Source organism: Thermobia domestica, chromosome 13, assembly GCF_964235325.1.
Source record: "Thermobia domestica chromosome 13, izTheDome1.hap1.1, whole genome shotgun sequence".
NCBI lineage: Eukaryota > Metazoa > Arthropoda > Insecta > Zygentoma > Lepismatidae > Thermobia > Thermobia domestica.
Genome location: NC_137466.1, coordinates 163,235,916 through 163,261,594, shown reverse-complemented (window position 1 = coordinate 163,261,594; position 25,679 = coordinate 163,235,916). Strand labels below are relative to the sequence as shown.

Genomic DNA, 25,679 nt, shown 5'->3' with positions numbered 1-25,679 from the left:
TGAAGAGAAGCTTATTCAGACTTTATAATAATGTGGTGTTTGGTTTGGTGTTAATGATTTATGATTGTAATTAATTATTTGATGTTAGTATTATTGTAATTTGGTTAATTTGGGTTTGATGATAGCGAATTAGATAATTAACTAAATAAATATATTTAGTATATATTATTAAATAGTTTATTTTTGATTATTGTGATAATTAGATTAGTAAACAATTTAGGGCTTTGTATGGGCAGTGTGGTTATTATTTATTTTTTTATTTTATTTGTAAAGTGTTGGATTTATAGTTTAAGTTTAAGTTAATTTAATTGGTTTTAGTTGAAGTTAAAGATTGTTTGGTTTTGTTATTAATTGTTTAATTTAGACATTTTAAGAGAAATTATTAATTTGGTTGTTGTTGAAGTATTTTGGTTTTGGTATGGAAGTGTTTAGATTATAATTATTAAGAATATATAGATTTGGATGTTGAATTGCGGGATTTTTTTGAAACGGGAGTTTAGTTCTAATTTTTAAACAATTTTAAAAATTTTTAAATTAATATTTTTATACACTTATACTATTTAACCTACCAATTATTAATATATTTACCACAATAACATAAATTGAATGCAACGTTTTTTTGAGTATTTTTTTCTGCGCCATTAAAGCATATAGTACACAAAGATAGTTATGTGTAGATACTTGATATGAAAGCAGGTTTTTGGAAAGTCCAGGTTGTGTAGGTTTATTTGGGAGAAGGAAGTAGTGTTTCTAAAGGAGATGGGGAGAATTAATGCCCTCAAAGCTTAAGAAAGAATATGGTACAATTCATTTTTATTTTTAAAATATATTACGATAAATGAATTTTCCTTGTCAGTTCCTTCCCCGGTGACGACATAAGCTTCAATTACTTGGAGAAAGGGGAAGAGACGGAGATTTTTTTGGCGGGGAACAGGGAGGGCAGTTATTTATAAGAAGTTTAGTTTAACAAAAAATCTTTTTCATATTTATTAATACTTTGTGTGTTAGTGTGCTTGCCTGGGAGACAAAAGTCTTAAGAATATTTTATGAATCACCATCAATTTTAGTAAGTATATACTGAATAAAAATTGAACACTGAGTTCATTAATGGAGGTGATGTATTAAAAAAATCAACCATTTCTGGTTTTAACGTTGATCACTATACGTTTTAAACACTGGCGTCTCTGGCATGTAAAATTTTGGGGGGAGGGTGCGCATCAAAGAAAGTGATTTCAATGGTACTACTCAGCCCAACCCGTTTATGAACTTCGATTCCATTTGCTACCTTTCTGCTTACCTTCACGAACCCCCTAAGGTATATCAAGAACCCGATTACAATCGTTTCACAGCCTGAATATTATATTCCAAATAAATATAATTATTATTATTTATATGATATTCTGTCGTTAGTAAATAAATTAAATTAGAATAAAATATTGAATATTTTGTACTTCAAAATATTGGGGGGAGGCGTTCCCCTCGTCCCCCCGCCAGAGACGCCCGTGGTTTTAAGAACTCTGAGCTCATGACTTTGTCAGGAGATACAAAATGGAACACTACAGATAAAGATACAAAATATAAAAGTAGTAAAATAGTAAAGTAGTGTTAAAATATTTATTGCCCCTTGTACTTCATATCTGTTCGACACACAAAGTGAATATCGACATTGGTATTATATAGCCTACACTTAAGACGTAACTGAAAGTAGAGAATAGCTGATTGTTTAGCAATAGTTTAAGATGTCTTTCAAATTACAAAATTTGATACTTGGCGACTTTTTACTTTTTTTTGTCAGACCTGAAATTTTTAGATTGCATACAGTAGATATCTATTATTCTGGTAGGTTTGGAATTTCAGTTTCAGTGCCTCTTTTCAGTACCGAGGCTATGCAAGGTATGTTCAAAAGAAAAGACCAAATTGTAGATAGCGAGACAACGGCTGCAGGTGGTGTGATCCGGCCACTCTGAGCACATAGCGGCGGCATATCTTGGTAAAAAAAATCGTCTTTTACAGAATTCCCATCTATGCGTTAGTTGCCGAGTAACAATCAATTAAGTGACGTCGTATAAAAGGTACTTGTCTGATTAGTGGAAAAACAACAATGAAGGAGTTGGTCTGTGAGGAATTTTGCTTAAATTAGAGAAAACGTTCACGGAAATATTCCAAATGCTAAATCAAGCATAGAAGGATGACAACATGTGCCAGATACAGTGCTACGATTGCGTTTAAGAGTCTTCATCCCGGCGAAATTAAAATACCGCTAATTTTACAGTAATTATGTGATATCTTCAAATAGATGAAAGATAATTGAAATATGGAACAAATATAGACAATATTATTTTGCGTGAGGTACCGTTATCACAAGCCACCTAGCGGCTTTCCGTTTTCAGCTGTTTAGAAACGCGAAAATAAATGCCGATTTTCAAAATGGCTCGAAATCGAAAGCAGATAAGTGAGTCGTGATAATGATATCTCATGTAAAATAATATTGTCTAGGGCGCTCTTGTTCCACATTTCGATTATCTTTTATCTCTTTGAAGATATCACATAATTACTGTAAAATTAGCGGTATTTTAATTTCGCCGGGATGAAGACTCTTAACAGAGAAAAGAAGTTCGGTTGCCGAAGGTCCAAGGACTGGACGACCTTTCACGTGAAGAGACGACCAACATGTGCTGAGATTGTGCGCACGACAATTAATGAAAATTGTCGTATAACTGTTCGTAAGGTTGCTGAAGACATTAGTAGGCCTATAAGCGTAGAACTTTGCCATCAAATTCTGTGTAAGAAAAACTCGCAAATTATCTGACAAAACATCGCAATTCCCTAGTACTCCACAACCTATTTTTCCGGACCTGGCCCCAACAGGCCTTATATTTTTCCAAAAATTAAAACCACTTTGAAAGGAAGTCGTACTCAGTCCACAGAGGAAATTCGGGAAAATGCGTCGACAGTACTGCATACTATCGAAAAAAGTTATTTCCAGCAGTCGTTCCAAAATTGAAAGAAACAATGACAACGGTGTATTAACAACAAAAGGGAGTATTTTGAAGAAGATAGAGGTTGAAAGTTTGTATGATAAACAATAAAGCAAGAATAGCAAACGTTTGGCTTTTTTTTTTAAACACACCTCGTATGAGACGTGGATCTATAGTTTATGGTGGAATCTGAACCACCTTAACATGTTCAAATTTCAAGATTCTCTCCTCTGGGAATTGAACCCGAGACCCCGTGCACCTAAAACGCTCGCACTAATCACTAACAACGGCGGGCATGATTGTAATATTGTAGTGGTGTACAGGAACATTTTAGTTTCTGCATATGCATAAATAATGTTATTACAAGGATATAATTACATACACACGGTAATGGTAATATTTCTTAGCTTTCGATACAGTGGTCTACTAGATGGACGGAAAGGAACTGATAGCTTTTTCTTCTCACATAATTAACCGAAGTGAATCATTTTCAATAATTAATGAGCTAACGACAGTATTTTGGTACTAGAAAACACCATAATTAAGTTTTATTGTAATATAGTTATAACGTTAATTATTTACCACTGTTTTATTATGTTTCCAATCAAACACAATCTATACTGTTTTGTTTCATATCTTCATTTTATAGCACTGCTTGACTGGGATAATTAGCTAATTTATTCCAAAAAGTGAAAAGCTACTTTTTCAACTTTTTTTTAGGTGTCCTAATTTTAACAGTTAAAATTACTAGATGTTCCTCTAAGCCTGCTTTCGGCTTGTTTGCAAATTTCCTGCTGGCTGCAACATGCATTTGCGTCAGGTAGGAGGCAGTGCAGCTTGCGACAAATTCCTACGTATTAGTGTGACTGGCAGACTAAGGCGTCTTGTATTTGTAATAAGCAGTGTTCGAAGTGGAAAAAAAGCAGAGGCGGTATATTTTATTAAGATTTTGAATCAACATACCGGCTATTTAGATATTGTCTTGATCACTGAAAAAGCAGAGACGGTATGTCCTCATTACTGAAAAACCAGAGGCAGTATGGTATACCACTGCATACCGTCTCACTTCGACTACTGATAACAAGGATTTAAAATATCTAAATAGTTTAGCCATGATTTATGCAACCGCGTAACACTTAAATGTTTTGCAGTTTGCATAATAGCTTTACTCATAAATTGACTTTTTGGGAGTTTAGCATCCTACGATTGTGTATCGAGAGAGACGGTGATGATCATAATTGTGTGGAATGATGAAAGTGGGAGGAAACGGGTGAACCTTTAGAAAACCCACACACACGGTGTTTGTCCACTACAAATCTCATTTGGCAGGAGCTGGAAACCCACATGCCAGAGGTTGGGATTTTCACGTATTATAAATAAACTGTACCATTCAACTCCTGCAATCATAATAACAACGCTCAAATTCTGAATTAACCTATACGGAGAAAAAAAAAATATGTGGCGTAAAAACGTAAGTTACATGCGCAAATTCTATAGTTTTTGGACTCAACCGACCGACGATTATATGTAACATCTTGTATCAAACATCTAACTGAAAACGTATGTTTTATATTTTCAGATATAAGTGTTCCATCAATACACACTTTCCATATGGAACAAAGAACTTTATATAGACGTAAGGATCTCACATACAGATGGACGTATATAAAATACAGCTGACGTATTCAAAATACGGATACGTATGTAATATACTTAATACTGTTAAATGTCAGATATCCTGTAGCGGCATGATGTAACATGTAAGCGGGATAAAGGCAATTAGATAACGTATGATTCGTACAGTTTTCCGTAGTAAACATGTGGATGCCGTATATTTGTAAAACATACTGCTGTCTTGGTAAAGGGTTTTTCTCAGTGTAACCTATCCAAAGTGTGTTGCGATGAGCAATAAAGAGTGTGTTGTCAGTTAAGAAAGGTTGGGAAGTACTAATATTTTATATAGTTAATTTACCGTTCGTGATCTAAGGAGGATCATAAGATAAAACAAAATCCGTATTCTTTGAATTATCTTCTGGATACGTATTTATTATAATCGTGTAGGTACTCTCGTAGTACTTTCAAAGAAGTACATTCTGAAGAATTCATATAAAAGAAAAGTGCTTCTAAGTTTTCAGATTTAATACGGTTATCTTTTGATTTATTAAGATATATTCGCAGATATTAACGTATTAATACGTATATTTCGTTAAGTATAATGATTCAATTAACCTTTTTTTCACTGCGCACATGCTGATAAGGCCTTACGGTTAATCTATCTTTTTTTCGTTCAAAACAACAAAAGAGAATTCCCACATTGTTTTGATATAGCAATTCAGCTTTTCTGCTGTTGAGGAATTCCTTTTTCTTTTTCTCTCTTTTTTTTCACCTCAGCACGGACAATAAATCATGAGAATCCGTAACCTGCAGAAGAAAACACAGCCGTAGTTGTCGCAGTACGATAACATCAACCTGACGCAAACTTTACAATACTTTATATGCATGCTAACAGTCACAAACACAATGGGTTCAGCAGGTAGTCACGTTAAAAGTTAATTAGAAATAATTTATTTTTTATTTTGAAAGCAAGACAGAGTGATGTTAAGGTAATATATAAAAAGAGGAAATGTACTATATATATGTTTCTTGCCTCTATCTCTAAGAATTATTGTTCGATCCTAACAATTTTGCGATCCTTTAAAGTCGAATTTTTATTAGAAACACGCAGCGGAACCCTAATGATTATACTACATTAATACTTACGTAAATATATTTGTTATTTCATGCTATAACTATTGAACGGAAGCTACTTTTATTTATTTATTTATTTATTTATTGCACTAGATAGCTAGAGCACTTATCTCAGCCACGTTTGTTAATGGAGCCAATCCGTTAACATCTTAACGGATAAAGGTGACATTATCCACACTGTTTACAATCTAGAACATTCCCTAAGTTCTATGCAACCTGTAGTGTAGCAAAGAATTGTTGGTTGCCTATGATGAAAGGATATGAAATCGCGTGATGATTTTTTACCGTCTTGATTGATTAATAGCATGCTCTGTCTGTCATTCTGCACTTACCTTTCTCATTTCTATGTCGTCTTTTCTGATGGAACTGAAACTAGTGAATCGCAACATGCCATTGGGTTATCCACCAATAGCTTCTTTTCAGCACACACGTAATATATCCATGAATTACTCGCCTTTACTTTTTTCTACATCAGCGTTTCCCAACCTTTTTCAACTTGCGGCACACTACGGGTCTAACTTGAATTCTCACGGCACACTCATAGGTATTATTATTATTATTATTATTTGTAAATAGAAAAATACCGTCGTATTTGTTTTCTTTGATTATTGACCTCCTCACAAAGAATAAAACTCGATCACTGGTTTTCCTCCATTGTAAATCATATACTTACTTTTCATTCAAATTAAAAAAAAAAATAGAAAACAATTTAGAAATATAGAACTCAGTCTTTTAAAAAATACACTTTCTTTTTCGAAGAATGTATCCAACCTTTCACAAGGAAGATCACTAAATTACGAACGAACAAACAAATCTCTTGTACTTTTAAAACAGAATTGCGGTAATTTGTATGAGTGTTTGCTTTGTCGAAAGGATAGAATGAGATTTTAAAATTTCAAGTTACGAAATAATCTGTAACAATAAAGAAACAATAATGGTCATAACAATGATAATTAATAGTTTTTTCAACATTAAAAATGAACAGATAAGTAACACAGTGTGAAACTTATAATTTATTAACATGGTTAATATACGTCACAATTTTAAATATTAATAAAATTCTGTTTTCGAAATACAATCTATGTAGTAATAATGCATGTAAAATAATATATTACAATTACAGTATTTTTTCATTGTAGACGTTCATAGTAATGTGAAATTTAAATACACATATTTCCTGTCTTGCAATTAGGTTCCTATATAATTAATAATTTTGTTTTCATTTCCTCGCGGCACACCAGCGGCCCATTCGCGGCACACCGGTTGGGAAACGCTGTTCTACATCCATCCATTTTTTGCTCTGTGATATCATCAAAGTTACGAAAATTCAATTTCGACAGCGAATTAAAAGCCTTGGTGTTATAAAGCCGAGTTTTCATTGACGCGTTATCCGTTTGCTCAGAGAGTATAGTTTTCGTGTGTCCACAGAAGAAAATGTGCCTTAAAAAATAATCAATTTTCAAATACTGTATAGTTTCTGCTTTATTATTATTATTATTATTATTATTATTATTATTATTATTATTATTATTATTATTATTATTATTATTACTATTATTATTATTATTATTATTATTATTATTATTATTATTATTATTATTATTATTATTATTATTATTATTATTATTATTATTATTATTATTATTATTACTAAAGTTGGCTTCAGAAAGAATAAATTTAGAGAAGTACTGTAAAGGGTACATTTTAACTACTGTTATCCTATATCCCTTGTTACATTACCTCATACAGTACTTTAGAGGTATTCAAAAATAATCAGAAATATTTCTTAATTAACTTCATTCAGAATAATACACAGAATCAAATGAAAATTTGAAAAAAATTAGTACGCGTCATGTGATACTATAGGCCCTACTCGGTTTAATCGTTTTGACACTATCGTAGTCGTTCTTCAATCCGGCTATTTACAATTCGCCACATTTTGTAATCAATGTTTGAATTTAATTTAACTTCATGAATCCATACACAGGGACGTCCAGTTAGTTTGTGGAAAGTTGGGCAAAAGAAAATTATGAAGTGAATGATGTAGGTAAGAATTTTATAATTAGAATAAATAAATTTTGTGCCAAACTTCGACCTCTTCGCACTAACGATAGTAATATTTTACTAAATGTTTAATAATAATAATAATAATAATAATAATAATAATAATAATAATAATAATAATAATAATAATAATAATAATAATAATAATATAGCATAACATAACAACATTATTGGCACATTCACTTGAGAAAACTCTTCCATGCCAGTTTTATTTATATTTAGAGTTTTTAGCTTGAAGGTTAATAATCTACAAATTCATATCTGCTCCACTTGAATTTTTCAATAAATTTCCGCCGTTATATGAGTTAAATCGGATACTCACTGTAGAGGATTTCCTTAGAAGTCGCCATTATTAACGTTATGTGCAGCCTATTAATAGTATGCAGAGTGGTTCCCAACTTCTCTCGGCTGACGATATACTTTTCTCTGTTAAAATCGAAAGAATCGTTGAATCGTTTTGTTTTAATGGCGATACCCGTTCATGGCCTCCAGAGAAAGAAGACCAGTCACTGCTGCAGTAAGAGATAAGGGGAGGCCCCATAGAACCAACCGGAGAATCATATATATAAATCAGTTCACGGTAGGGTTTTGGTAAGAAGATTGAGATTCAATTATTACATATTCGAAATAATTCACTGATTAGGAGGTGGTGGTGGACACAAAAACCCCCGTTCACCGGCACCAACTTACTAATTGGGACCCCGAAATACTCTCCTATACGTCGGCCAACTCGTTGATTGTGACTCCCCCTCCCAAATTCCATTTTGCAACTGGGCCCGCAAAAGATTTGTGGCGGCACTACATAAAATAACCAAAATTTAGGAAAGAGAACTCTTCGACACATTTCGAATTGACAGCGGTGTCTTGATTTATTTTGTTGTGTCTTGTGAAATGCTTTTGGTGTATAATTTCTTACCTTTATCCATATTAATGAGTCAGTGTAATTAAAATTTGATCCTTTAACCTAGTGCCTGCAATCATGCTTTTTGAAATAATTGCAGTAGTGGTTATCATAGACAAGTTTAAAGGGTGACTACATGCACTTCTACATGTAATTACGGAACTTCCTTAACTAGTTTCACCTCATACTGTATATAAAGTTTATTACGTAAACAAACAAGAGGAAAAAGCAGCGATTCTTCTTTCCCTCGTGAACAGAACAGAAAACAAAAACAAAAACAAAAACAAAAACAAAACAAAACATTGAATTTTTACGATGTACTTTTAAAAGCTGGACGACCCTTGACGAAAGACAAGCAAAATAATTGTAGTTGATTACGGTGCCAAGGACATCTAGTGGCGATTTCTGCATTACCTACAAAATAAAACAAAGACATGAGGTGTTTTGCGTAAGCTTGCATAAGTCAAGTGCACCCGTGTTTTAAAGATGCTTTTATATTGCAAGTACTTAATTTGTTTCTACAATATTTCATTTGTTTAGAGAGTCATTTAATTGCATTGCACAGCTTCTTAACACATCAGTGTTTATGAGAAATGACGTATTGAAAGTACTGGTAGTTATTTAATATCTTCTGTCGGTTTACTCGTTTATCAATGGTCTTAAACCTTGGCTCTGTATGACTACGACAAGGACGTACCGAAGCGACAGAATGTTTAGAAAATTAGGGTAACATGAAGATACAACAAGTGATTTAAGTTTAAAAAAAAAAAAAAAAACAGTGGCGTAGCCAAGGGTGCTGACGACTCGGCCCTCCAAATCTTAAAAATATATTGTATATTTTGTATCTATTAAGCTAAATTTTGGCAGCTGTTCCTGAACAGGTATCCATGTTTCCTGGTATTTTTACCTACGCGACTTTCCGGTTTCATATATTTCCTTGCAGAGTCGAAACAATTTTGTCTTGATCTTGTTTCCCATATTCTTAATGAATTCGATTGGTATAAGTATTTCCATTCTTCAAGTTATGCTTTTAGTTTAGTATAGTTCAAGCTTTTGCTTTTAGTGATCACGGATTCTCGACATGTTCTAATGACCCGTAAAACTGCATATAAAACAAACAAAATACCATAATAAAATAATTTAATTTACTACCGGATTCAAAAGAGTCGTTTTGGAGAGGGTGGATCACCTCCTGGACCAATGATGGACAAACAAAAAAAAAAAATCTTTAGGTGGACCAGTGTAATTTATTCAAACTAAACAATGAGACCTTTGCAAAATCATTGTGATACTAAGCCATACTAACAATTGAAGTTACAATCTGGTTCGAACTTGGATGTACTGATTCTCTGAAGTAAAAGTTAATTGTTCGTCTGTCAATATATTTCTAATACAACTATTTTGAATTAGACCTATTTTTCTTTTCATTCGTCAGATTAGAAATATTGTCGTGGGCCGGATAGAACCTTTCAGAAGGCCTCAGCCCGTGAGCCGTAGTTTATCTATCGCTGTTCTGGACGATTTATGTTGGGTTGAAATATGGAGTTGAGTTGTAGTCCTACATTAACTCAGGATAAAGTATTGCAATATTTTTTTCATATATAGCCTATTTTAAAAAGTAGCCTTTGAGAGGAGGCCGTCCCCTGCACCTTCCACTAATGTAGATTCTCATAATAGTTTTAAAAATATTCATTCTTGGCAGTTCTGTACGGTTAAACACTTATAATCAGAGCTTTAATAGAAGAGTGACGCGACTCAAAACCAATGCAGTGGAAAATCAGCGCCCAGGGCGAGAATATACGAGGGCGCCCCCGTATATGTGAGATAGGTCGAAAGACCAGCCGCGAAGCGTCACCATGGTTGGCGCAAAGCGTAAGAAAATTTTCAAAAATAAACCCTGCTTTTCTTTGCTTTTGAACATTTTTTTCCCTTCCATTTTATATAATGTGCACACGCATTTTCTGACCTTAGCCAAATTAAATATTAGATTGAAAAATACTGCTGTTGATCTAAAATATTCCAAGTAATTTTTCTCTCTTTTTTTTTTTCTTTCCTACTTTTCTTTTTTCCTCCTGAATTTTGTGCCCCCTTACTTCGTCGCATCGGTCGCCCATTCCCGTGCACAGCACTGCTCAAAACTGACCCTTATTGAGGTATGATGTTGACAATAGTTCTAAAGGGCAGAAGAATTTTGTGTAAAGGTTCACATTCCCTTCCTCTCTTCAAGAAACAATTATGAGCTTTGTTCGTTCCTTGTGTCTGCCATTCTTCAATTCGCTCTCCTAAAAAGTTGATTATATTGAGTTGAGTCACTTTTCTCTTACAAATTACTTCCTTTTTGATCCTTTGTTATTATGGAATGCTTTAATTACATAATGTTATACGAATGCATAAATCATTAGACGACGTTTGTGATGTAATTGATCTGCGATCGCAACTCCTAAGCCTACGTTTTTAAGAAACATAAATACCAACAGGTATTCAATGATTGCATGAAACAGAGAACATTAAAATGCTGTTGGTTTGAACTAGGTTCGTATTTTAATTTTGCGTGTAGCTTATCGTATTCGTTTTCGTTCTTTCTACTTTAAGAGTATTCGCGTGGTTTAGGAACTTTAGCACGAGTGTCGCATTGAGGCAATAAAATGCAGATGGATTTCCAACATAAATTCTGAAGGATAGAACACAGTCCAGGAAAACGTTTGCTTGTTTTGTGTGTTGTACAAAACAAAATTGTCATCATTATAAATGGGCTGTCGCTCTACTCGCAGGTATCACTTATAGCTTTGCTCAGCGAGATTACATGCATTACGATCAGTGGCACCAATTTCTGTGTAACTTTCGGGGGGAAGGGAGGGGAAATTAAAGCATTTGTTTCGTTGCCAAATATCGTTTACAAGAAATTAATAAGAATGTTAATACAAATAAGGGAGCCCAAGCAAACTTTGGGGGTGGGGGTTTAGCGTTCACAATTTTACGATCATTTCTAATCTCTGTTATTTATTCTGTTTAATAAAGTTCATCAAAAAATGGTCCGCTTGCGAAAGGGTCTAAATCTAAAGTTGAAATTTTGTAGGAGAAAATTTCAGGCTCAACTCCTCGTGACAAGGGCGGATCCAAGGGGGGCTAAGGGGCTATATCCCCCCCCTTGACGCTCAAGTTTACACTGGATAAAATGGACTTCAATCCTGCTTTACACTAGATAAAATGGACTTCAATCCTCCTTTACACTGGATACAATGGCAAACTATGGTTTAGCCCCTCCCTTAATCATATCCTGGATCCGCCACTGCCTCGTGATTCATGAAAAATTCATATTTCTGTTATTTTGACAATCAAAACCCAGTGGCGGATCTAGAAGGTGAAAACTGAAGGGGGGCGCAGCCAGAACCCAGGTTATGATAGGTATATCATAAGTTTCCTACAAACTTTCAAAAATATATTAATAATAGATTCAATTATGTTTGATACTTAAGAAAACTGGGGGGCCTAGTCCCCCCAGCCCCGGCCTAGATCCACCATTGCCAAAAACAGTTTATGGTCTTATAATTTACTGTTCACAAAAATCTTAAAAAGGTACCCACGTATAGAAGGGAATAGAAGTAATAAGAAAATGTTTTTTTTTTTTTTCAATTTTCTGCACTTAAGTCACTTCGTATCGAAGCAGTCTAATTTCAAGAAGACCCCAGCCAAAATTATTGAACCGCATACAGGAGCTTCAACATGAGTCCTTTGCAATCAAAGAAGAACAAAGAACATAGGTATTTTAATCAAAAAAGCAACCACTAAAGCAAAATATCACATATACTCGTAGACTTCTTTTGCTAGTGAAGTGAATTTCATGTCAAATTATGTTCTATCCAATCTCGTTTCTTTTCTTTTCTTTTCTTTTCTTTTCTTTTCTTTTCTTTTCTTTTCTTTTCTTTTCTTTCTTTTTTCTATTTTCTTTTCTTTTTTTTCTTATTTACGAAAAAAACTACTTCCAGTATTGGCCTTGTTTCTCACACGGTGGCTCAGTGGGGAATCCTCATTTTTCGAATGAGAAGTCCCTAGTTCGATCCCAGGTCAAATTAATTTGTGGTAAACAACATAGTATCCATGAATTTTCTTCGAAGTTCTCCCGTTTCCTCCCACATTTTCATTCTACAATTAATTAATAATCATTACATTTTATATCCCACCTGTGTCCTTTATCCTAAAGGTCATAAATGTGGAAAGCAAAACTAGAAAATTTATTTCATTTGATTTCATAAACAATCACATAAAATGTCTTACAAAATCATGTTTATCATCTCTAAATATTTAGAAACTCAAGAGTGAATTAGTAATAGTAAACGAACTTAACTAGCTACGTTTTTTCCTTTTTCCTCCTACTGCACGGGACCTATTTATCGTAAGGCCTGAGACGGATGCTCCACCATGGGAAGGCCCTGGATATCCTTGCAGGTCACTTAAAGGGCCTGCTCTACCATATGTGCAACACGTGCATTTGTACGGGGTGGTAAGTTTCGAAGGCCGGTAAAATCTGTCATAACTATATTATTTAAAATAAATATTTATTGTTACAGACTTCTTGATGATGGTAGTTAAATTTACTAAGCTCACCTTCTATTTGAATACTACATTCATAAATCATGTTTAGGTCGCATTAGTTTGTCACATGAACAGTGCTAAACCCTAGCATGAATTGCTTGATTGTTCCCAAATACAAGAACTCAGTTCTCAAACAGTAGCGAATATCTGTTCCATTCAGGTAGTTATCACAGTTTTGATATAAAAACCAGTCTTGTCTTCGTCACAAACAAGTTTCTAATGAGTGAAGGTGGAAACATTTTTTTTTTAATTTTTCACAGATGTAGAGGGAAAATCAAGAAATAAAGATAAAAGAGCTAGTTGCACTGGAATTGCAAACTGATGCATTGAGATTGTAGCTCGATATTGAATTCTATAAAAAGGATTACCATTTCTTGTACAGGTGTGTTTTCTTTATCTTTCACTAACATAATAGATTATTATTTAAACAGAAAAAGACACAACGAGATTGTATTTGTAGTGTTTAGGCCTTTCTGAGTGCAAGTGCACTTTCACTCTCCTTCTTTGTTCATAATGGGGTCATCATCATAGGTATTCTGCCTTTATTGGCAGGTCACTTGCCGCAGGTGAGAAGCTTCCATGCTCCACGGTCCTCCGCTAACCTCTTCGTCTTCGCGTATGATTTTTAATATCATCCATTAATCGTAGTCTCCTTCTCCCCCTCCCTCTCTTCCCCGCCACCATACCCTCTAGGACGTCCCTCATGATACAATCTCTACTTAGGTAATGTCCCAACCACTTTCTCTTCCTCTTCCTAATAATATCTAAAAGTGTTCTTTTCTCACCCACCATTTCTAACACTCTCTCATTCGTTTTGCGCTCGACCCAACTAATTCTTTCCATTCTTCTCCACACCCACATTTCGAAGGCTTCCAGTCGATTTTTATCACCTTTACGTAATGTCCACGTTTCCGCCCCATACAGTACAACACTCCACAGGAAGCATTTTATGAGTCTTTTTCTCAACTCTTTCTTCAAGGTCCCACAAAACAGACTTTTCTTCCTCCTAAAGGCTTCTTTCGCCATTACTATCCTTGCTTTTATTTCACGTTCGCACTTCATGTTATTACTAAGAATACTACCCAGATATCGAAAACTATTCACTTGTTCTATTTTCTCCCCTCCTACTTTTATATTTGACACAGACCCCTTCGTTCCAATCACCATGGCTATCGTGGCTTTTAAGATTTGCTCTTTCTGGGGGAAAAAGGGGGCGGCAAATTATGGCATTGTGCGGGGCGGCGAATTGCCGAGAGCGGCCCTGGTCATTTTCTATAAATTCCATGAAATTACGACTCTCCCTAATCTATGCATCTTATTCTCTATAATATAGTTCCTTTCCCTCCCTAATTGTAGATTTCTTCTTTCACTCCTTCCATTGTCTTTTATATCACATCTACATAAATAAAAATTAATTCAATGATGTTTTTGCTCGGTAACTTCTCTTAGACCGCTGCAACCATTTTGATGGGTAAATCATAACCTAATTTAGGCTTTTATCACGGCAGATTTTCCGAGAGGGTTTCCTAACGGAAAAAAAAAAAACACCACTAGAAACGCCAGTGCAATGCTATATATGGGCTAAACTTTAACGACAATGAATATCTTCTGTTTATTTCAATTGCAGTTTTATTTCTCTGCTTAAACACATTTAAACTTTTGTTTCTCGGATTTTAACGCCATTGATTATATAATAATCGACTGCAATTACGATCTCCCCTAAAAACCTAATTACAAGATTATTAACCAAGCAAATAAAAATAGATGGGAGCAGTCGTTCTTGGAGAAAAATATGTCCCGGGAGGGCACACTTAGTATTCCAGGGGGGCACTGCTGATACTATTCCATTTGTTATTATATTATAGACGTGTTAGTTTGGTCTGTCCCGAGGAGAAGCACTCTCAGAGCTCCGGGGGGAGGGGGGAAGTGCCCCTCCAAAAAAAACATGTCTGGAAGAAACACTGGATGGGAGTTTGCTCACCGAGTTTGAGCGGAAAGTATTGAAAAAAAAAATAGCAAATGTCATCTTGTGTTTGTCGCTATGAAGATAGCGTGTGAAAACACTTTAAAATTTTTGATGATGTTTAAATACAAGATATTATGTTTAATTTAAAAGATTATTGGTTCTAATCTAGAGTGATTAGCAACGGAAGGCAAACAAAAGTAAGATAAATGTGTAAAGAATAAATTGAATTATTAGGTAATGTATATATATATATATATACTTCGTAAGAAAGTATAGAAACAAAAGAAAGTAGAAACCAATTTATATGATGTGACTCAAACTTACAGTATATTGGGCAAAGGGACAACTGGGTCACTGTTACTGCACTTTCATTGAAATGCAAATCCTAGCGGGGGCGGGGAAGAGGGTTCAACCACTTTACTTTTCACAAATGTAGACTGAATATAAAATATGTGCTAAGTACCAAAACCAAAATATTGAGTAAACAGCCCAGATGTTACTTCAGTACTTATAGAACATATAGGCACGCGCATTCTTCTGGGGATTTTTTGAACTATTTTTACAGTGAATACTAGATACCCAGTTTTTCACTGAGCAGTGTTAGGCACATAGGCCAAATTTTTACATTAAACTGAACTTTTCCATTTTTTGGCACCTAGCACGGTAAACTGAACTTTTCCATTTTTGGCGCCTAGCACGGTAAACTGAACTTTTCCATTTTTGGCACCTAGCACGGTAAACTGAACTTTTCCATTTTTGGCACCTAGCACTGTAAACTGAACTTTTCCATTTTTGGCACCTAGCACTGTAAACTGAACTTTTCCATTTTTGACACCTAGCACTGTAAACTGAACTTTTCCATTTTTGGCACCTAGCACTGTAAACTGAACTTTTTCATTTTTGGCACCTAGCACGGATTTTATATTGTCTACAAATCTATTCTCCCCGTGCGTAGAACGGGCATTCCAACTAGTCCCAAGAGAAGTAATTTTAACTATTTCAAGTATTGGTCTTACTTCAACATTCGAACGCTTCCAATCACTTTCCCCAGCCGTTTTTTTCTTTTTTTTTCAGTAAAGTCTAACCAAAAGACAAGCGAATTGCGATACACATTTAAAGCTACAGTATATTTCCAAACTATGGATTATATAATATTAAACTAATATATCTATCGCTTTCGCTATCAATAGATGGCTAAGATCGGAGATAACCCTATTCCGGATACTATGAATCCATACCAGAAAATCTTTCAATGTCTGTGTAAAATAACGAAGTACCGCTGACAAACATACTGCCATTCCATCTTTATTGACTTGTCAAGTTGTTATGCAAGGAAAACAATCGATATACAATTTTAAGGTTGGAGATAGCCCTATTCCGGATACGATGAATCCATACAACAAAATCTTTGAAGGTCTCTGTAAAATAACAAAGTAACGCTGACAAACATACTACTGTTTCATCGTTGTTGACTTGTCAAGTTTTTATGCAAGGAAAACCATCGATATACAATTTTACTATTGATATTTGTATTATTATTATTATTATTCTGATATTCAGAATAGGTCTCATTTTACGCTTCGCAATAGTTTAACGATCTCATATCACCATATTTGCGTATATTTTGTCGTAATTTTATTGAAGTGCTGACATTAATGTACCGAACATCGGAAAAGTTTTCAGTTAGAATATTTTATAGGCAAATATTTTACGTATATAATCTTGTTAAAGTACGTGCTAGTAATATTTAGAATTGATTTCAAATTACGATTAATTTAAATGAATGATACATCGTAATTTTAATATTCATTGTTCTCATTCACACCAGGCAAATGCCGGAAAGGTATCTAACATATAGGTCCCGGGCCACTTGTTTCCTTCCCCAATCCTTTCTTTCTTCTCTTTCCACAGATAGTGTGATCGCCGAGGGGCGTTGTCCCTCACGTGAGGAGTTAAAGGGCCATAGATGCCGAAAGTCCAGAAATGTAATTCCTAATTCCTAATATTCGTTGAGTTATGCTTCATTGTAATTTAAAGTACGTTTTGTGTCAACACACTTGTCAGTGTTTCATTATAATTGTAATTTCACATAGTGAAACCACAGTAGACTTTTAAACTATACGAATTCAATGTTAAAAACCGGAAGTAGTAGTTCTATGACTTAAAACTGCAATAGAGAAATAATATGAGAGATGAAACTGTTCATTTGATGCCGAGTCTACTGTTGAGATTCGGAATACATACCAGAAACCGTGTGCCACATCCTATTACCATATTCGCTCATGCAAATTAATGTTAGAACCGGAAATGGTAGTTGATTTCTACCACTTTTTTGGTTGCAATTGACGAGTAAAGTCACAACTTAATGCTATTTTTGCGGTAATGAATTCTCTCGCTATCTATTACCGTTTTTCACTGTCGCAATCAGTATTGAAACCAGAAACCGTGTATATTTTCATAATTTCGAGATTGAATAGTGGAAGAAAAGTCGAGATTAAAGTTATTTTTAGGACGCTCAATCCACATTAAAAAGCGATTTCTTGCTATCTCCTGTTATTATTGCTCTATGAGATCAAAAATTGTAACCGAAAGTAGTAATAAATTTCTACCATTTCCTGTCTTAGTATCGAGATACAAGAGAAGATATATTTATTTCTTAAAAAATTAGAATCGAATCCAAAAGACCGTTTGTCGCTATCTACTAACCCTACCATTTTTTGCTTCATGGCGATCAATGCTGAACCTGGAAACGGTTAATTTCTATCACTTCTCGTTTGAAATGAAATGAACTCTTTTCAGTTTTACGTCCCTCAATTATGGTGGCTAGGCTACAGGAGACGGTAATGATGAGAAATGAATGAATGGGTGGAATCAAGAAAGTGGGAGGACACGGAAGAACCCCGAGAAAACCCACAGACTCGGTGTTTGTTCACCACAAAGTCCACTGTGATCTTACCAGAAACCCCACACACCAGAGACGAACGCTCTACCACTGAGCCACCGCGGTCCCCGACTTCTAGTTTGAATAGGGGGAACGGATGAAATGGAATCATCTATTCTCGAGACTGAATCTATTTAAAAAAAAAAAAAAAAAAACTTCTCAGCTCTTAACGTTTTTGTTCTGAAAGCTGTTGACAGACGGACGGATGGACAGACATCGACTATAAGACTTCGGATACTATGCACAGTAGAGTTTCGATTTATTATGAATTTTTAACATAAGATACGTTACTTGCCGCCTACTGAAAATTTTCCACTTCTCATGTATTAGGCCTATAACTGACCTTGTCACTTACTAGAAGAATTAGTAACTTTAAGGTGGATCACCACCCGGAAGTCAGTACATATTTTAGTTCATTGCCTTAACTACTGCGCAATGAAACGTTACATATTGTAAATATTGTACCATGAGATAGAGTAATGTTTCAGCTACAGCACAAGATACTGACTCATTTGATTGTGTCTCCTGATATCAAAAAATGTAACAAATAAAAGAAAATATTTGATTCGTTTTACAATAAGCACACAAGATGGCACTTGCTGTAAGATCTTACACGAAGTGCTCAGTTTTACAAAATGTTTATTTGAATGTGTAGAGTACTTCAAAGTAACGATCTTATTACGAAATAGATATATTGTTTGACCGTTTTTCGTGTTATATTTCATATTTTATTTAAATATTAATTTACATCTAAGGAAATAGATTTTGAGACGAAACTTGCGCAGAACGCCATAATGCGTTTTTGCCAAATTTGTACCTTTACTGTAATAGTCACAATAAGAAAATTCCTGGATTCTAGCGTTGCAGTTCGAGAAGCGGAATTGCGGTACGGGTCGAAAACTAATTTCTCTAGTAAGTATCCTAGCAGAATTCCATGATTACTTCCTTTATTATCTGGCATCAGTAAACACTCGACACTATCTGGCAACGCCACACTATTTAAGCAGCGTTTAGCATAGCACTGGGAACACCCAATGATCCACTTTAATCGCACAATCTATCAAAATATAATTTCTTCAGAAATGGTGTTCTAATTGTTTCTGTTTGACTTTTCTTAATAATCTTTAACATTATTTTATCCTCTGTTTTGCTTAATATTTCCTCATTATTTCCTGAAGAAGAAATCAGAAAACTCAAACCTATTAAAATGCCAGTTAATTTTAAAAGAAAACAGAGCAACAATCTCCCATACAAATCAATAGAGTAAAGTACAAAGATGGCATAGGTATGCTTTATTGTTAAGAGTCTTAAGAGAAAACTAAGGCTATGGCTATACGAGGATGCGATTTCCGATGCATTACCTTCCGCAGTGAAAGCGACCTAGGTGACTACTCAGTAATTTTACTTTCGCCAGAGTTATAAATCATACTCTGAGTCAGTCAGGATGTCCAGGTCTTTTTTCTATGTAACCCTACTGTGTTACATAGATTTTTCTGTGATTATCTAATTTTTCGGAATTTCCTTGTATTTTTGTGAATTTTCTTTTGTAATATACGCACATACTTTATAATAGCAGAGTTCAATACTCTGCACAAAGCGTCTTCCAAGCAGCTGTTTCCTGCTAAAATCCTTTTACCTGGCAACATGTCTTTCCTTTTTTTCCTTCCTTTATATGAACGCACCAAATACGCTCGAGATGACGTTTTCTCCGCGTTTTTATTGCTTTCGCGTTTGCAGCGCATTGTGATTAGCCATCCACATTTAACTACATGGTCAACGTATTCCAAGCGTACGCATGAGCAATAAAACCGCTTTGCGAACGCTTCAAATAGCCGCCTACTTAGATATATTTTTCTGATTCCGAAACAGCAGGCTATCTATTGTTCCGAAACGCACCAAATACACTCGAGCCGACGTATTCTGCGCGTTTTTTTATTGCTTTCGCTTTTGCAGCGCATTGTGATTAACCATCCACATCTAAATACATGGTCAACGTATTCCAAGCGTACGCATTAGCAATAAAACCGCTTTGCGAACGCTTCAAATAGCCGCCTACTTAGACATATTTTTCTGATTCCGAAACAGCAGGCTATCTATTGTTCCGAAACGCACCAAATACACTCGAGCCGACGTATTCTGAGCGTTTTTTTATTGCTTTCGCTTTTGCAGCGCATTGTGATTAACCATCCACATCTAAATACATGGTCAGCGTATTCCAAGGGTACACATGAGCCATAAAAACGCGCATTGAATAGCCGTAGACTAACTGAATGCTTCGTACGGAATGTACGTAGTATATTGTACACTATAGCATAGCCATAGAAAACAGAAACATGGATATTGTAAAACTTTGTTTCATATAGGTATAGGTAGAGCGTTAATAAACATCCGAGTGATATGTACAGGATGTTTCAGCGGCATGTCCCTTTTCTAAAAATAGGTATATAGTAGGGTGAATAACAATGCATTAACATACCCAGGGGTAAAAGTGGATCTGAAAAGATAGGGGGGCGCATGGTGTCACGATGTCCCCTATGCTTATCCTTGTCCATTGTAATTTTTAGGAAGTGGAGGGACGCTATATATATTTTCTGGAAGTGGGGGATCGACGTTCACCAGCGTTCCCCCTAACTTTTACCCCTGAACAGAACCAAGTGTATATGAGAATGTGTCCCTGGTGAAATACCTTAGAAGATGAGCTGGAAGTGTTTCCTCCTGTCCTGGAGACAATATATTGTACATTTCACCATGTTCTCATATAACCAAGGGACGCCATTTGGTGCTGCAAGGAGGCGGATATTTGCCCCCTTTCTGAGTTTGAGACATATATAATGCATTTAATCAGTATTACAATAACATACTAATGAAAATACGTGAGACTCGATATAGGTGGAGAAAGTAATAACTTAATCTACACAGGCGCGTCATTTAGGGTGGTCAGGGGGAAATTACTTCTCTTGAGTTTGACATATAATTATATACATAACATGAAATTATTTATGTTGGTGGAGTCTTTTCCCCCTCCCCTTAAGTAAAACCTGAAATGACATTATTGGTACCTCCATACGAAGGATCCTTGGTTCGAGGCCAAGACATGAATTTAGGATGGAAAACATGGTGCCTGTAGGCTTTCTCGGGTTTCCTCTGTTTTCTACTATGGTCTTCATTCCACAAAATCTTTTATTATCATATCCAGTTTCTAGACGGTTAGCTTCTGGGTATAAATGTTGAAAAGTAAAGATTATTTTTAAAATTCTGATAAATATAATGGAAAGAAAAGAGGATGATTATAGTAAAATTCAAAAGTACAATTCTCATTTCAATTGAAGGAACGCAGTGCACAAAAACTTATCGCACGAATTGACTGACACTCGTGTCATGACATCAGAAGGCATAGGAATATGATGGCCCTTTCTAGTGGCTAACACATGTGGCTTTTCTGTAAGTGGTCCCGAGTTCGATTCTCGGCGGGAAAGCACAAAAAATTTAATTTCACTGTCATTCATTTTTATTTATTACCCGTCTCTTTTAGCATAAAAGACATAACGATTGACAAACTTTTTTTAAAAAAAAAATCATTTTATTTCATAAAAAAAAATAAAATGCGATAATGAATCCAGGCACCTGAAGAAATACCGGTACCTTGAATTAAAGCTTTGATCGGCTTCTTTCCCATTCCTTATCCCACACAATTCACGAAAAGCAGAAACTAGAAAGCACAACATTTACAGCATAGCAAATACAATATTATTAGCAATCAGCTTACAAACAATTTAAACTGCTTACCTAAAAACTTTCGTTGGAATAATTGGGTTTACAGTCAGTGGTTCTTAGTTTATCCCACTAATCACGTAAAACTAAAGAAATTGAAGGGATAAATACTTATCACTTATCACTTATCACTCACACAAAACAAAAAAAGCCGTGTTCTTGAGAGAGAGAAAAAAAATACTTAAAAGGGCTTACTAGGACACTTTTATCACTGCTAACTCAAACCTGTACGGAGGTCATAATAAACCGAGATCTTCCTATTAAAAACAGTTTTTTTTCTTTCTTTCCTTTTTTAAATGTTAATTCTGCAAAACCCCGGCCTGCCCCTCGCCAGCGCGAGGCGAACTCGGCCCTCACAACACCACGGACCGAACACCCGCTCCCAACCTGCACACTTCCCGCCTCAGACGACAACTGACTGAGCTTCCGGTGGGGAAGTTTGCTTTTTATCAATCGGGGACGGCAGCGTCAGTGGAAATGCAAGCACCAAGAAACATAACGCAAAGATATCCACATAACATAATAAATCAAATTTTCCTTTTTAAGAAAGAAAATTCATGTGAGAATTACTAAATACGTGTCGCTATTTAATTTTGATTATTAATAAAACAGTGAATTTACAACAGGTAAATAGTCGCAACTTCGATCCAACGAAAAAAAAAATGGAATTCCAGATACAAATTATTATGAGAAAAAAGAGGGAAAAAGTTTTCAACATAACCGATCTGCAAACTTTATTGTTTCGACTCCAGCTAATCACCAAGACACGGTGGCTCAGTGGTTTGAGCGCTCAATACTAGTAGGGCTGCGGAAGCTCTATATCAGTGCTGTCCAATTATAATGAGCCTGAGGGCCATAACCGTGTTTACTGATAAGGTGGAGGGCCGCAGCTATTATTATTATTATTATTATTATTATTATTATTATTATTATTATTATTATTATTATTATTATTATTATTATTATTATTATTATTATTATTATTACACTACAGAAGAAAATATATAAAAAAATATATTTGAAATATTACATACCTGTTCAATGTGACTAATGTAAAGGGTAACTAGCAGCGTTTACAAGGGCTCTTGTTGTAAAAGATGTTACCCGCGGAAGATGTAAAAAGATAAGAATCTCCAAGGCAGATTCTTTACAATTTTCACGGTGGAAAATGCACTTTCACACAGATAAGTACTACCAAACATTGACACTATTTTCCGGCACAACTCACAAAAGTTAGGAAAACGTTTGTTAGAAAGTACCTGAAAAATCTACTCCTTTCTTTGTTATTGTCTGAAAGAATGGTTCAGCCTGAAGGTCACGAAGTTCGAGTTGTAAGTTTGGAGGATGTTCTTCGATGTCTATTGTCACTGGATTAATAAATAATGCAATGTCGTTTTTTTATTTTTTATTTTTAGTTTGTCAAAATCAGAATCTCGCATTAAATCCATTCGTTATACTCTCGATGTCTCTACAGAACTCAGAAAAATTAAATGCTTCCTTTTCAAAATCTAATGTCAGACGATTGCAACTTGGAAAGTATGCTAAATTGTGTTTATCACAAGAAGTGGTGTATTTATAGCACGCTATGGCTTCTAGGCAAAGTTCGAGGAAGAAAGGGTCTAACTTTAAAAGCTAGATCAAATATATATTCGTTCATTGAAGTAATCGTAGTAGCTTTCAGCAACGATTACAATACCGACTCCAGTGTTGCCGTGGAGGCCCGCGCCTTTTTGTTGTATAGAAGCGCTAAATGGATGCCTTATTCCGAAAGAGGAGTGGAAACATTAAACGAATGAATGAATATAAATTAAAATATTATCAGTTATAACAATCGTAAGTCATGAAAGCTTTGTGGGCCGCAGAAAATGGTTTGGCGGGCCGCATGCGGCCCGCGGGCCGCCATTTGGACAGCCCTGCTCTATATCGACAAAATATCGAAACGATTGATGTACCAAAAAGTAGGTCAGAAAAAATTTCGATATCGATATTTGAAAATATCGATCGATCGATGAATACATCGAAAACTCGTTCAGAAAAAATTTCGATATCAATATTTCGATATTTGAAAATATCGATCGATCGATCGATATGTCGCGCAGCCCTAATCACTTGTGTTCAGGATTCTAGTTCGATCTAAGACCTTTTATAAAGTTGACAACTTCGTGTTTGTACTTTTCTCGAGATTCTTCCGTTTCACACCACCATCTTTACTTTGTCCCAATTCTTAACATTATCATTCATTTGTATTTTATCGGTCGTCTCATTATTAGCATATTTGAGATGGCCGTGAAAATTCCACCAAAGTTTTCATGTTAATTAATTTTTGCCGATAATAAATCAACCTTTTTTTTATTGTGTTTATCTGCAAGAAAGTAGACTCAGATGGTTTGGGCATGTAAGAAGAAGGCGTTTGAAATACATAGCCCACCAAGTAGATGCTATAGAGTGAGTGGGAAACCCGGCTCGTCTGTGATCATGCTGCATGGGTACGTTATCATACGACGAACGATCACCTTTAAAATTCTGCACTCAAGAACTAGGGTTGTCAAATGTCTCGAATTAGAAGGGATGCTCCGAATTCTAAGAAAGTTTTCAGAATTCCGAATTACCCCTAAGAGGGAAGCATTATATCATTATATACCAGAACCCAAATTATCCAAAACACAAAACATGCGACAGAAATTCTTAGTGACATTTGTAAATTTCGACTCATCCGATGCACTGAGAAAAATCAGTTTTCGGACACTTAAGAAACATACAGAATATGTATGTTTACTATGTAAATCTGCATGAAGCATACATTATCCATATGCTACATATCTACCAACATTTTCTTGCTTATGTGTTATATCATACTGTTGTAGTGTATTTGACACCTAACAGTCTTTCGTAAACTGTATTTTACATGTGTCCATCTGCATCTGGCATCCTTACCTCCTATAAGAGTATCTAGTTTCTTTCGTCGTGTGTGACATCTAAATACGTGAGAATCATCTTGAGTTTATCTTATTGAATCATATACAGTAGGACGTCGATAATCCGAACGTTAAAAATTCGAAACTTCAAAAATCCGAACACGGTTCGTAGAAGTTTTCTACATTTTGTTTAAACAAAGAATAGGGTTGTCCGTCGGCGTTGTGTGAAGTCAATGTCTTTATGAAAACTCATTCATATGTAATTGTTTGTCATACATATTTTTATTTTTATTTTCCCTTAGGCCTATACAAGTTAAGTTTTAAGTGTGAGTTAATTTAGTGTACTTCAGAAACATTAAATGTAAGTAGCCTTACGTACGGTATTGTAATTACTGAATGTACTGTATAACCACAGTATCGATAAAAAAAAAAAATACCGCACGGTATATTTAAGCCTAAATTGCATTTTCTTCGTCAGTTTCGAAAATCCGAACAAATTTGAAAATTCGAACTATCTGCGGTCCCAATTAGTTCGGATTTTCGACTTCCTATTGTATGTGCTTTCTCCCGCTGCCTATCGCAGTTATTACATTCCATATTGTTAGAATGCAATAGTTAATTTTTATATATCGTTTCATCTGTTGTTGTGATACAATTCACATTATTTTGTTCAACAAAAACAGATGACAGAACTTCTACTCGTGTAAATGTTGTCAGAAAATCCATACAAGGTTTGTAAAGGATTCTGGGAAACATAAAACGTTATTCGTTACTTGATATACAATTTGTACAATATACCGCG

At 35.0% G+C, this 25,679-nt stretch overlaps 1 protein-coding gene across 1 annotated transcript in view; it reads right to left on the bottom strand.

Moving 5' to 3' along the window:
- SNF4Agamma (SNF4/AMP-activated protein kinase gamma subunit) overlaps positions 1–22,359 on the bottom strand; it is a 924,355-nt gene extending 901,996 nt beyond the window's left edge. Inside the window, exon 1 of the mRNA XM_081736798.1 lies at positions 21,978–22,359. The gene's annotated coding sequence lies outside the window, so the exon portion shown is untranslated. The remainder of the gene's footprint in view (positions 1–21,977) is intronic.
- Between the last annotated feature and the right edge of the window lie 3,320 nt (positions 22,360–25,679).